This window comes from Lepidothrix coronata, unplaced genomic scaffold, assembly GCF_001604755.1.
Source record: "Lepidothrix coronata isolate B3197 unplaced genomic scaffold, Lepidothrix_coronata-1.0 Scaffold126, whole genome shotgun sequence".
NCBI classification, from domain to species: domain Eukaryota; kingdom Metazoa; phylum Chordata; class Aves; order Passeriformes; family Pipridae; genus Lepidothrix; species Lepidothrix coronata.
The window spans coordinates 2,646,934-2,660,862 of record NW_016690306.1 but is presented as its reverse complement, the minus strand read 5'-3'; the positions used below and the strand labels follow the sequence as shown (position 1 = coordinate 2,660,862).

Genomic DNA, 13,929 nt, shown 5'->3' with positions numbered 1-13,929 from the left:
ATGGGAAATGGACTGCACAGGGAACTTGGACCTCAAGCCTTGTATATTTTCTCTAATATTCTTTTATCTTCACTAAAAAACATTTACTAATATATTAAGCTAATGTTTCTCCAGAGAGGGTCACACACAGTTCAGCATGCATCTTGCATCCAGAGATTTCTTCAGGTCTCTAGTGTTAAGTTTTTCTAAATAGGTCAGGTATTTACTTGCTGTTGCTGAAGGGAACAAGCAGAGCCCTTCTAGTTGACATCTAAAATAATGAAAAGAAAACCATATGTAAACCATACTTTCTGGAAATAAACTAACCCTTCTACATTTACAGGGTCAAGGGAGTACGAGTGACCCCATATATCCCCATGTGACTGCCCAAGTTGCTACATAGCAGAGGAAAACAGGTCACACAGATGTAGTTACAGAAGTTGAAATGGGGATGCAGGGGAGATGAGGAAATGCTGCCAGATTTAGAGTAACAGGTGGTTCCTCTGTGGCATCCATGAGGGACGAGTGGAGCTGGGTGCTGAGAGCAACCTCTGCTGAGGCACCTGCACAACATGGGGTGGAAAAGCATCTGCAGGGATGGGGCACCATGGAAAATAAACAGAGGAACCAGCACATCAGGACCAATATATACCAAAGGGCATCAGCCCTTTCCTATAATTGGTCCTGCAAGGAGCTGTGGAGAAACCCAACCCTGCGATAAAGGCTGTACCTTAGGACTTTGGAAACACAGGATTTAGGCACCTGCTGTCCCAGACTGTGCCTGACTATCAACAAACAGCCTGGCCACGATGCACGGATCCCAGTGAGTGCTTAAATACCTTCATATGTGTGGGTGTTGCTGTCTCAGTTCTCCTGTTTCCTTTCCATGCTGGATAAAAAATAGCTCTCTACCTTGTATGCTGGAAAAAACAAATACATTCTGCTGTGTCAAATGCTATTTGAAATGAGGTTCTTATTTTAGGGGCCCACTCAACTCAGAAGAAATAACACATTCCCATGTTTCCAGCTCAGCAGAGGCACCTCATGTGACCCTGCAAGTTTCTGCCCAGCAGAGGACAGGTCACACAGAGGCGGTGACAGAAATCCAAGCAGAGCACTGTGATCCAGAGAAGATTATCAAGCCCCGGCAGCTATGGGAGTAAACTCATAGCAGGTCAAGAAGAAAACAATTAGTACAAGGTTTGAAACAGTTTCTGGCGAAGCTCAGGGAGACTTCCCATAGACATCTCAGTGTCTCACGTGGACAAAGATCTTAGTTCTCCATCATCTTATCCCTCATGTGGGCACTGGCACATAATGTGCACTGAAATACTATCCAGCTTTAGGTCACAGCTTACCTCCAATTCATGTTCTTGAGCCTGTCCAAGAGAAGGTAGAGCTGTATTTTTATGTACTAAGCTTACAGGATTACATTGCTGCCACGTGCCCAGGGCTTTCAAAAGATGTAGCCAGACCCTCCCTAGTCCCACTGACCTTTTCCCATTGATGACTAACCTCAGGGCTGCCTGTACGACCAGAGAGCAAACGAGTCCAGAGTGGCAGTTCCTTGGCAGTGACTTTATTCACCTTTCAGTGCCGCATTTAATAACTCTGGATGGTACTTATTGGAATAGATTTTCCAGCAAGTGGCATGCCAAAGTCTTGATGAAATCAGGCCTTCTGTCCTCTGTCAATCACCTACCTTTTGCCAATTCAAAAGTGCTATCCATGCTGAAAAAGCAAATCCCAAGGAGAACTTCAGCCCAGAGCACACAGCTAAACCTGGCCTAACAATAGGCTGCAGTAAAAAGAGGTCATCAGTGCATGGTCTTCTACACTGTTCTTCTACACTTTGCGTTGAACAACAGACTCCCCAAACTACTGGAGGTACTTCCAAGTGTCTTCCTATCTGTTTCATGGGAACCCTTTCATGGTCACTGGAACTAGAATGTGCACAGGTATGGGTATCTGCTGAGGGGCAACAAAATAGAAGTGCATCCACCACCTTATTTTGGAGACACTATATAGTCTTTACTTAAACAGCTGATTATATATATGTGAAGATTTTAGGGTGTGGGCAAAGCTAATTCTCAGCTCATGGCCTAAGCCTGTCCTTGCTAAATATGCAAAAGTAGACATTGTTCTCACCCTAGATTAGGTTATAGTTTCAGTTCTTGTTGTTCCCTGGTGTCAATGGGAAGTATGTTCTCTGGCATCTGCATCAGGCGCATTTGCACCAGTCCCCGATGGCTGCAGAGCTGCAAATTCTGCTTGTGGGTGGTGACTTTGCCTCCGGATCTTTTGTTTTCAAAATGCAGCTGCAGAGGAGAGGAACATGGCATCATTATCGCTATGAAAGGTCTTTTCATCCCCTGTGGTTTCCGGGTTAGAGCTGTGTTGGCTGAGGATTCCTCCCCCAGGGTGGAGGAGTAATGGAAATGCAGCCTAAAACAGGATCAGGAGGAAGATGTGAAAATGAGCACAAATGCACAGCGTATGAGTCAGTGCCACAAGGAATCTCTATCCCGTAAGTCAAGATCACACCTCCCCTTGGTACAGCAGAGCTGTTCCCACACAAGGAGAAGGCATCATGTGGTGTTCAACATCTTTAAAAGGACTTATGTCCTGACTGAAAGTTTAATAGTGGGAAAATATTTTCAGGTCAGTAACATTTCAGCTTCAGAGAAGGGTAGGAAAAGCAAGCATGACATGCTGCATTCATTATCTGCTGTAAAATAATATGGACCAGGCACTGAGGCCAAATCCTTTGCGTGGTGCAAATCAGCCTCCTGATGCTAAACTGATGCTGAACTGATTAACTCTGCTGATGAGCTGGCCTTTGTCATCAAAACCAGTTCTCATACTCTCATGCTGTATTATATTTTAAATTTTTCATTAACAGCCTCACCTCAGACTGCTCGGAGGAATCAAACTATAGCTCTAGCATGGCAACATGGGCTGAGAAACACCCAAAACAACAGCTCCACTGTCAAGTGTTTCCAGACTCCCAGGGCCTATAAATCCACAATCCATGACAGCCTTGGGTTGCTGATGGCTGGAACTCAGACCTGAGCCTGTGGGTTCTTCAAGGCAGACACCATGTCCTTCAGAGTGGGAAGAATTTGTCCCCCAAGGAAAGAGACAAGGCCCAACAGAGAAAGACCTTCTCCTCTTAGGCAAGCATGAGCAGGGCAAGGCAGAGTCAAACCCAAAGAGCAAAGCCAGGTTTGAGCCAAGCCAGGATAAGTAGGCTGACATTCAAGGCAGCCACAAGGCAGACTAGAGAAGCTGCAGTCTGTTCTGAACCAAAGGTCCAATGGAATGGCATAGTTCAGGTCAAGGAGCAATGTAAAAAGAGTTATTTTTATTGCTGCGCATGTTCTTGAGGACAGAAAGCAGAAATGGGATGTGAAGGGGCAGGATGGAGCACAGAAACAACGAGTGGGACTGCTGGTGAACTGCAGATCTGACCACTGGGCAAGCATCAGTCCCTTTCACCACCTTCTAGAGAAGCTTATCAAGCCCTGGCTCTTCCAGGGAGCTGGTTGCAGTGAGAGAGCAGATCTGGAAACCCAGGTAGGTCTCATGGTCCATCCATCCAGGCATCATGCTTGACACCAGCCCATCGCTCCTCCGGACGGGCCACACCAATGTCTGAGGAGCAGCCACATGACACAGAGCCTGCTCACCTGTCATGTGCAGGCAGAGCAATCTGTGGCATTGTGCAACTGTGCAGCAGCACAGCACCAAGCCTGCCCACAGGCAACCTCAAAGCCCAGGGAGGCATCTCACATTCTCCTGCCATGACTGTGGCTTGTCTGGCCGCACCCAGCTCCCTGCCACGTCACAGCAGGTGTTCCAGTGCCAACCCTCCTTCCAGCAGCTCTCCCGGGCAAAGCAGGAGGAGCTTCTCCAGGAGGGAAGGTGCTCACAGAGGTGATGGACAGCAGGTGTCACTCCCCACTGGATTGGGCAGATGGTTTTGGGACAACCACCACAAGACAAGGATGACTCAGCTGCCCCTGCATGCTTGAACATCCTATCAGCCTGGGAGACACACTGGAAAATCCAGGACAGCAGAGGCCTAGGACTTGGCCCAGGACTCATCCCAGGATGGCAGCCTGGGCCATAGCTGTGCCCTTGGCACCCATTTCCCAACTGGTTCCTCAGAGGTGTTCATGCAGATGTGCACCTGCACAGGCAGAGGGACACTTGTCACCCCCTGGATCAGTAGGACATGGCGAAAGGCAGGCCTTGAGCCATAATGGGTCTGCTCTCCATGCCTCCTGGTTTAGGGGTGGGCTGTGACATGGTACACTGTATTATAAAAGCCTTTGTGTAATTTCCCACAGTAGCCAGTCTCTACTGAGTTCAGTTTATAAGTACAGTGACTTTTTTCCTAAGTGCTGGACTGATGAATGCCACTGGCATCTGAGGTTCAGGATGTTCCCAATAAAATCGTGTTTCCAAGGGCACATGCACATCTTCCTCTCTTCTATGAATTTACACATCTAGAACCTGGTGAAATGCTGACAAGGCACAAGGAGGAGTAGGATGCAGGTTATCCTCTGGAATCCATCCTGGCTTATTTGAAAGCAGTTTCAAATGCAAAGTGCTGAGTAGAAGATGCTATTTGTCACTCTTCGGAGCAGATTTTCACTGTAGAGGCCCTAGTCTCATTTACAATAAATTTTCTCATAATGTGCAGGTGATTTATGCCATTCCTCAACTATAAATTATACTTACATCCACTCTGTAGTCTCTTTACATTGTTAAAGTGTAGTGAAGTGACCGTAGGGTAAGTGATAGGGATAATTTGTCTACAAGGAGAAATTCATCAGAATGACTGTGTGCATGAAGAAGAGTCTTTTTCATCTTGGGAAATACTCTGTATGTTTTCTTCATGTGAAAAAAACATTCACAACACAGATTCAATCTGCAGGCGTTGTTTCCCGTGACCCGAACACCACAGATATGTGCTATATCTTCCTCTGAAATGGGGTCAGGAGTTATGAATCTATTCTGTAACTAGCATCATTTTTATTCACAGTATTTATTCAAAGATCCCAAGCAGATAGTAGAAAGCAATCAGAGTTGTGAATGAGGATAAATTTGTCCTGTTTGCTTTTTTAGGTTTGCTTTTCCAGCATCCAAAGAATATATCTCTTCCTATTATAAGCTATTTTTCCAGAGTGATTTTACTTACTGTCAAAAATGAGCATTGTGAAATCAACTGTTAAATTTAGATCTTTGAGCTGTTTTCATCAGAACAAAAACACAGGGATTTGTAGCTGTCAGCTTCCCTAAAACTGATTCATACAGAAAGACCAAATCCTGAGCTCAATTAATTTAAGATGGTTTCCAGTCATACCAGAGACACAGGCATGAAAGGTGCCTTTGGACCTTAGGATGAGGATCTTTTGAGCACTTCAGGCAACGACCAGATTGGGAGAGGTAGCTGGGAGAGAGCCACTTCAGTGGTTTCTCGCTGCTAGCTTCCTGCTGAAACTTTTGAAAGAGGAAAACATTCCTGGTTTCTCATTTTTATTTCTATTTTAGGATATTACTTTGGCTACAGTTGGAGTTTTCTAGCTTTGAGAGCCAAATTCTACCATTAGATCAGCAGGGCATTTTATCTGGGAGGAGAAGAACATTAGCTGGAACATGTAATGGAGGACCAGCAGGATTCTTCTGCATTCCAAATAGCGGTCTTGGTGGATCTATGCTGATTCTGTGCTTGGGATAATGTTGTATATTCCTCAAGAGGGAGCAGTTCTAGTACTACCTAACCACTAAAAACAGATGCCATATTTGTCTATACTAGGGGCTAAGTCCTCCCAGGAACTGTCTGATAGCTTTTGAGCCCAGATTGCTTAATATGCTAAATTACAGACAATTACTTTATTATTCTGGACAGAGTATTTTTGTCCAACATGTCAGGGAGATGAACACTGTTCATAAGATAATGCTTCTGAAGTTCTCAGCAGTGCTTTCTGAGAAAAGGTGTCCTTCTGGTTCACTGGTAAAAGCGACATCTTCCCAGAAGAGTGAATCAATTAGTTACTGGATAAGCTCCTGCCTTCGGAGCTATACTTTACTCTTGGATTTTAGTCCAAGAACTACATTTGGGGCCAAAAATCTGGTATCTGCCAGCTTGAGTTTTTAGCCTCCTCTGTTAGTCCAGCAAACCAGAACAATGGTCTGACTGATACTGTTTATTTGCAGGAATTGGTTACACCACTTAAAGCTTTTATGTGCAGGTTCATTTTTTTTGTTGTTTTGAATGTCCTTTACATCAGGTTAGTTTGTCCCAGCCCTGATCCTGTGTCACCTCTGTGTGGCTTCTTCTAGGGGAAAAAACATACAGACTGACTGCTGCTGATAGCCTGTACAGGATAAAGTAAATTAAAACCACACATGTGGTTGGTCAGAAAATTAGGTTTACATGTGAAGAGGCATAATTCTAGTGCTACCTTTTTGTATCCCTGTTAAACATCGTGGAACCTGTTGTTAACACATTTTATGCTGCCAACTGTATGAGCCATTTCACTAGTAAAGACCAAAACCCCCAGGAAGCACTGAAGTTGTCCTCCCAGAGAAGGAAAATGTTATGAGTCACTGATGCTGGTGCACCACAGAAGGCTTTCAGTGGCTCAGAAGGTCATCCAATAGAAAAGGATAAAAAAACAGAGAAACAAAAATCCCATCTCCTGGGGCACAGTGAGGTAACATCACCGTAAGTAGCAAACCCTTGGTGTTTCTAAACACAAGAGTTTGCCTGGAAATCACACATTTCATGAAAAAACGTCATACACTTGAATTTAACCTTTTCCTGCTGGAAACATTGCAGCCAGACACTTTGCCTGCTGAGCTGTATTGACAATGCATGGGCTACAGCTGGGGGAAAGCGAGAATTTGGGAGGCGATGTCCTCTTCTGCCCTTTGTGCTATCCATGCCTGGGGAACAGGGGGATATTTTTGGAATACTATTTTAAATTTCAGGGAGGGGCTATCAGGTTTCATTTCATCTGTTGGTTCTGATCTGTGGTGCCAATCAAGCTATAGTTTTAAATTATAAAATGGAGTCCTATGTGGTGAGGAGCACAACAAGAGACAATGCCCTTCTTCACAGTTGGAATTACCTGTGGCGATCTGTGCTTTCACCACTATGTCCATGTTACTGCAATTACTGTCTGCCTTGGACTTATTGATTTGAAGCCTATTATGTCAGCTTAGCCAGTCAGATCAGAGCAGTAATGCTCTGCTCTCCATACATCAGCCCCCAGAGGGAGAGAAAATGGATTCCTCTTTCTGGAGGGACTGTGAATTTTCTAACAGTGTGCGATGGCAAATTCATGGCACAGCTGACGTCCTCTAAATCCTCGAGTCTTTACCCAAGGCTCCCTCAGGAAGATCCATCCAGACCCCATACACCCCAGTAAAGAAGGATCAACATGGAGTACGAATTACCCCCCCAACGCATTCCCTTCCACTCTGGGAATAGCATCCATCTGTGCTTTGCATTTTGTCCCTTCTTTACAGCCTACAATCTTTCAGACATTTTGCTTTCACACCAACTAATGCTGAAACATCTGATGATCACAGAGTGTGACCAAGCAGGGAAGATGGCCCAGAGATGCACTGAGCATATCTGTTTATATCCAGATAAGACTGGGTATTGGGATGGGAAATGGCTTTGAAGGTCCATCAAGATAAGGGAGTTGAGTGGTATCCCCAGCTGACTTTTCTTGAGAAATACATTTGACTGTAATCTTGCAAAATCCCAGCACTGGGGAAGGGTGAAAAGGGATAAACTGTTCTTATGGTATCAGCCATTTTTTAAAACTTCAGCTACAGTGAAACCACACCAGAAGATAAGGTGGTTTCCGACTCTGATTACACGAACACTTTGGGGCTGATCTTGTGTCCAAAGATTTTAAGTTAAATTTACCTCCCCTTTCTTCCTTCAGCTTAAATGTTCTATTCAAAAGACAGCAGGCTTGTCCCAAAGATATTGTGAAATTAGTTGTATAGGAAAAGTAATAAATTTGCATTCTGGCTTGCACAGTTGTATATTGTCTACACTGCTACAATGATCTAATTTAGCTGGAGGAGTCAGACTCCAATATGACGACAAAGGCCGTTTCTGCACAGGCTGAACAGTAACAGCTTTGTACAAGGTAAACAGCAGTGCCTGGGAACAGGGGAAAAAAAATGGATTCAGGCAGTTTAAGGTAGCTGTCTTATGATGTATCTCTGCGTTTCAAATAGCTTACAGATCTAAAACTTCAGCTGTTTAATCAGCTGTCACCTCTTCAAGATTTCCTAATTCTCCTACGCTACGCATGCTGCCTCGGATGATTCGTATTTTCCACAGACACATGATGAGACCTCCGTTAGGGCCCACGTGTCTGTCATTACCCTCCCACAACAGAGCTAATGTCCTTCCCATAATGGATATTGATATATAGCTATACACAACACATCCCCTTCCAAAAAAGCTTTCCAGGCTTTTTCTCCATTAAGTTAACCTCTATTGTATTACCTGAAATTAATTTTGCTGCATGTTGAATGTTGGATGTTCAACCAAAAGATGAACGCTGTTAAGTGCTTACACGAGTTTCATGCTTAATGGAATATCTGATCACTAAACTTGGATCTAGAAGTGTTTTCCTTCCCTGTGCTTCAGCTGGTGTACTTACAGTGGTCACACTTTAAAAGTCAGCATACACTGCACAGTGCTCAACACCCTCTAATGCACAGCACAGTATCTGCTGGGAAATCTTTTCTCTTTACCAGCAGCTCTGCGTCCAGAGAGCAGGGCTGGAAGAAAGGTACTACAGCCGTCAGCAAAAAGCCTCATTGGAACCACCATAGAGTTTCAAGCAAGAATATTCCTTAGGGACACAAACTGCAAATTTAAGAACAGAACCTGCTGCACTATTATCAGTGGGAAAGTCGCCAACAGCAGATGCAGATGCCAAATTAGCTGTCCTGGCAACAGAAGACTGTTTTGCACTATTAGATGGATACAGTTACTGTGTCCCACCTAGCCCGGGCAAACACCTGGTGAGTTAGAGCAGAAGAACCTTAAAATTAAGTACAAACTTAGAAGCACTCACCTTTTTTTGATGCAATATGGGTGGGAATGAGAGAATACATGAGAGAATACATGAGAGAATACAGCTCTGAGAAAAAAAGTAAATCCTGCTCCCAGGGACCTGCAACCTAAAGAATAGGCTGGAACAGACTCAGCTGATAAACTTGTTCTTGCAGTCAATTACTGTAATTTAACAATTTCCTGCCTGTGAGCTGAGTCAGGGTAACTGTCCCAGAGCACACTTCTGACTCCAGTGGAACCGAGGTAACCTGACCTTGTGTACCCTGTGGGAGGCTGATTGCATGGCCCCATAGCTGGTGCACGCGAGGAGCAAGGAGCCAGGGTGTTCCTGCAGCTCTCCTCGTGCCCAGGGACTTGTTAAACCCAGGCAAGTGTGCATCTTGGCTACCAAAAAAAAACAGAAGAAAAGTTCTCTCCTGGGACAGGTGATGCATTTTGGATCAGTAGGACAAAATTTTCTCCTGAACTGGCCTTTAGCTGTAATGTGGCAGCTCACATATCTTACCGTGAGCCAAGGAAGGATGACAGGTAACTTTTTTTTTCCCTTTAGGATTGATTTACAGTGGCTGGGTAGAGCACCTAACTGCTTTTGCAGAGCTCAGAGGCTCTTCATGCACACCAGCTCTTGCCAAAAAAAAAACCCTAAAATTGATGTTGCAGCCACGCAGGTGGCCTGCTTGGACTTCTTCTGAATTATGACCTGCTGAGTTTGCTGAGTTATTCAGGGTCCTGCAGTACCATATGCCAATTTTATTATGTCTGGGATTAATTACTTTTTGCCTCAACCTCAACCACCCAAACCCCTGTCAAAGTATAAAGGGGTCTTTTTCTGACTCTTAGATATTGTCACGGCTTGTTCCTCAGGCTTTGGGAAAGGACCTTGTAATACTCTCTAAAAAATGCTTCTGTCCATCAGCCAAGTGTTGAGATGAGCAACTCAGCACTAGGCTGTGTAATTGCAGTGAGTAAGAGACAGGACTTGTCTTCTGAATGGGAAGACCCTCAAAGCAGCAGTTATTTCCTGCTGTTTTAACTACATTTTAAAATTTAAAAATCAAGATGCTAGATATGTATTTATAAAGATAGATCTGGTACTACTTAGATCTTCCTTCTATTTTACAAGTAGAAGACTGCCTCTTTCCCAGCTAAATCTTGGAAAAGATGTAGCTGCGGCCAAAGAAATATAGACTTACTCTGAATTCATTCCTCCTGTTGCAGGTACCAGTGTTGTGCCCTCTCCTTGCAGCTACCAACTCTGGACTGATGAAAAACATCTTGGAGAGTATCTCTCTTAGGCTATTTCCAGGCTGCCTCCCCTTTTCCAGGATATTTTAGAAGCTGAGTTCCCATTGCTTGCAGAAAGACTAAGAGATCCCAAAAATGCAGTAGCCACCCATCATCATTTATAGCATAGCATGTGCTGAAAAATCCCTGCTTGTAATAGTAGTGATACTGCTGTGACTCCTTGGCACTTTCTCTGCAAATTCACTTTCTTCCTGGAAAAATCAGGCACACTCCACTCCATGCCTGGCCAAGAAAGTCCAGATGCTTTATTGCTTCATTCTCATGCTGCGTTTAGATTTTTAATGCTTTCATGTGAAAACACATGGGAACCCTAAGTCAATATTCTATTTATTTCTTCTGTAAAGTCACTTCTTGGTGCGAGATTTAAAGGTTACAAGCAGTGAATGGCTGTTGACTCCAGGGGTTACTCTTATAAAGCAAACCAACACTGATTTTTATTTCTGTTTATCTGATGATTGCAGAACACTACACGTCATGTAAACAACACAAGGCACCAAGGGGGAAGTTGAAAGCAAGAACTGACCACTGTGGTTAAGTCTGCACACAGCACAGGCAAGCACAAAAAAGTGGATTAAAAACTGTTATGACTGAGCCACAAAGTGTTTGCCTCTACTGGAGCAATACCAAGCTGAAGAGAGATGAAGCCAAAGCCCCTAAGTTATGTCTCTAATATCTACTCGAAGGGGAAACTCAGATATGCGGTGGCCTTCAGCAGCAGGTCTGATATGACAAAGTTCAGTTTCCATGCAACTGTTGATAGAAAAAGAAAAGGATTATAAAAATATCTTACTTGTATGTATTCAGATTAAGAGTGCCGGCATTAAGGTTGCCTATGGGCAGTGACAGGCAGAACAAGGGAAAGGAGCCAACCTGGTATGATGCCTCCTATCTGCTCCTCTAAAAGGCCCTGGGCATGAGAGGTGGCCCACTGAGCAGCTGTGCCCTTCTAAGACCTCCCTAGAAGGGAAGGGAAGAGTTTCTCACCTTTTCCAGGACACATAAATCCCTGTGGTCCTGGTTCTCAAAATTATGCATAAGCTTCTCTGTAACGAAAAGGCCTAGTACACTGGCATCATTCCCTGAAATTGGCAGTGCCAAGTACTCAAGGACCAGTACATAGCCTTAAAAAATAAAATATTCCTTCTTGATTGTCTTCTTAACCAAAACACATGGTAATTTGCATTTTCTGAGTCACAGGAGCATGCTTGGAAATCACTTTGTAGCTTCTCTGCAACTGTCAGGGCTCCAAAGGTGCATTCTGGATTTAAACTGAAAGCTGAGCTTCTCACCCCAAAACTATGCTTCAGATATTAGTGCTGTCAAAAGAAAGCCAGCTATCATAAGGTTTATGATAAAAATCAGAAAGCCAGCAACCGTCTTTCCAGCAAAGCATTCTTTGTGGCTACGAATATCCAGCTGAATCTCAGCTATGTGTTTTAAGAGACAAATTAGTATCTCCGGCTGCATGACAACAAGCCTTAACTATATTAACTCAAGAAGGTGGCTCCACCAGTGTCCCTGCTCACTGGCACCCATGCTGACCCAATGGGCAGCCCAATAGAGGGCAGTGATACAGAAAACAAAGCTGAAAGAGTGGTGGTGCTTTTAAGTCATAGGTGTGAGGGATAAAGAATGGATGGCATTGGGTAGAAAATGGCAAAAAGACCAATAGTTACAATACTTCTCTCCTAGTCTGAGTTCAAACACATGGGCCAAGTGGACCTACTCAATTAAAGATGTATTTGAGAGAGGTCCCACACGAAGCTGCAGCGCTATTCCTGGCCACACTCTGGGTGAGCTACGCTGGCAAGGAATGTATGCTTCAGGAATGCAGCTGGACAGGCTGTGTTTAGGAAAAGTTGTGTATCCTACCAACAGGGTGGAGGATCGGAACTCTCTAATAACCATGCTCCTCTCTCCACAGGAGGTTTCACACAGCAGATCATCCTGCTGCCCTTTGCAACAAGCTCCCATCACTGCGCTGAGCACTGGCCACCTACAAGATCTGGACAATTCCCCCTGTCAGATAGGGATGCTCAGTGTGTCCCACTGATGCTGTCAGGGTGGTGCTGAGGTAAGAAAACTGTAGAGTGACCCAGGATGGACTGGCAGACTCTGCAGACACAGAGGTGAGCATCCTGAGAAACTCCTGTGGGCTCTTCATTGAGACTGAGCAGTTGAATCTCTGGCTTTCATGGAAAGCAGCTGCTGGTGCAGGAGAGGGCTTTCTCACATACGGAAAAACAAGTTTTCTGTAAAACAGGTAGTTCTGGGTTAGAAACTTGTAATGGTCAGCTAAGGGGCACCTTCAAATCTAGCCAGGAACAACTTATCAGGCTCCTTCCCCTGCAGTGTGTCCCATAGCATGACCATGAAATGTGCATTTGCACAGTGAGAAAAACAGCTCCCTTCAGAGCCCATGAGCGAGGGTAGATGTGATATGTGGTTAAACAGCAAGGAGTTACCTTCAGATTTTCTCCCTCATCATATTGAATGGAGGCCTGGAGCGGGCAGCATGCCTGATGGGCAGGGCTGTAACCCTCTGGAACCTTCCCAGACCGTGCCTGGGGCTACCTCTCACCTTTGGAAACTGCCCTGCCCAGGGATGGCTTTTTACATTGTGGAAACAGCTGCTTTCTGCAGGCTACTGAAGGGACAGAAGGGCAGAAATTCACACTCCATTCCCTCCATCTGTGTTCCTACCTTCTCTTCCAGGGACATCTGTCCTTTCAGCAGGCTTGCCCTTGGACTGCATGATCCTTCTACCGCTGAAGGCTCCAAATCACTTTAGGAGATGGGAAAATGAAGATGCAACAAGGCTGCAAAAGGGAGTGCCTGGCATTAACCATCTCCCTGCAACAGGCATCCAGAGAACAAGAGAAGTGGGGAAAAAAATGGAGAATTTGGGTCACCAAACTAGGTCCCCTGAGACTGCAGGCAACCAGGTAGTGATGCTTGTTACACAGGGGCCACAAAAGCCACAGATAACACTGCAGCACCAAGAACAAACTTCAGACTTATTCTAAGAGCCACAGCCGTGATGTGCCACAAGGAGGATGGAAGAGATGAAAGACATGGCCACTACACGATGTCCCAGGATAATTACAGGAGCTCACTGATTATTCTAGGAGGTCAGCCATAACCTGCAGTACAAAGCCAGGCCAAGGCAACCCCACTGCTGACTTGATCTTCACAGGTGTGATACCTTCAGTGCTTAGTGGCATTCAGTGCCTTCTGCTTTCCCCAGCACTGGCGGTGCAGCAACACATGGCTGTGGACCTCGGGGAGGCCCTGACACTGATCCAGCTCTTGGCTTGGTTTATTGCTGTCCCACAGAGAAACCTGCATCCTGCAGGACTGTTGCCACAACCGGTTCAGGCGCCACTGGCCTCATGCCCACTGTAGCTCTGTACTCCAGCTCTTCTCCGTTGTGGAACTGAATGTCCAGCACTAACTCCTGACTGCAAATTCCTGGGCTTAATGCAGTGGGCAGGAGGCAGAGACGCCCTCTGACACGGAAAATA

General features: G+C 45.1%; 1 long non-coding RNA gene across 1 annotated transcript; it reads left to right on the top strand.

The window, feature by feature from the left end:
- Positions 1-688: 688 nt before the first annotated feature.
- Positions 689-13,463, top strand: LOC108502954. The gene is made up of 3 exons (XR_001876669.1): positions 689-802; positions 12,330-12,534; positions 13,121-13,463. It is a non-coding gene; the product is annotated as an uncharacterized LOC108502954 (long non-coding RNA).
- The last annotated feature ends 466 nt before the right edge of the window (positions 13,464-13,929 follow it).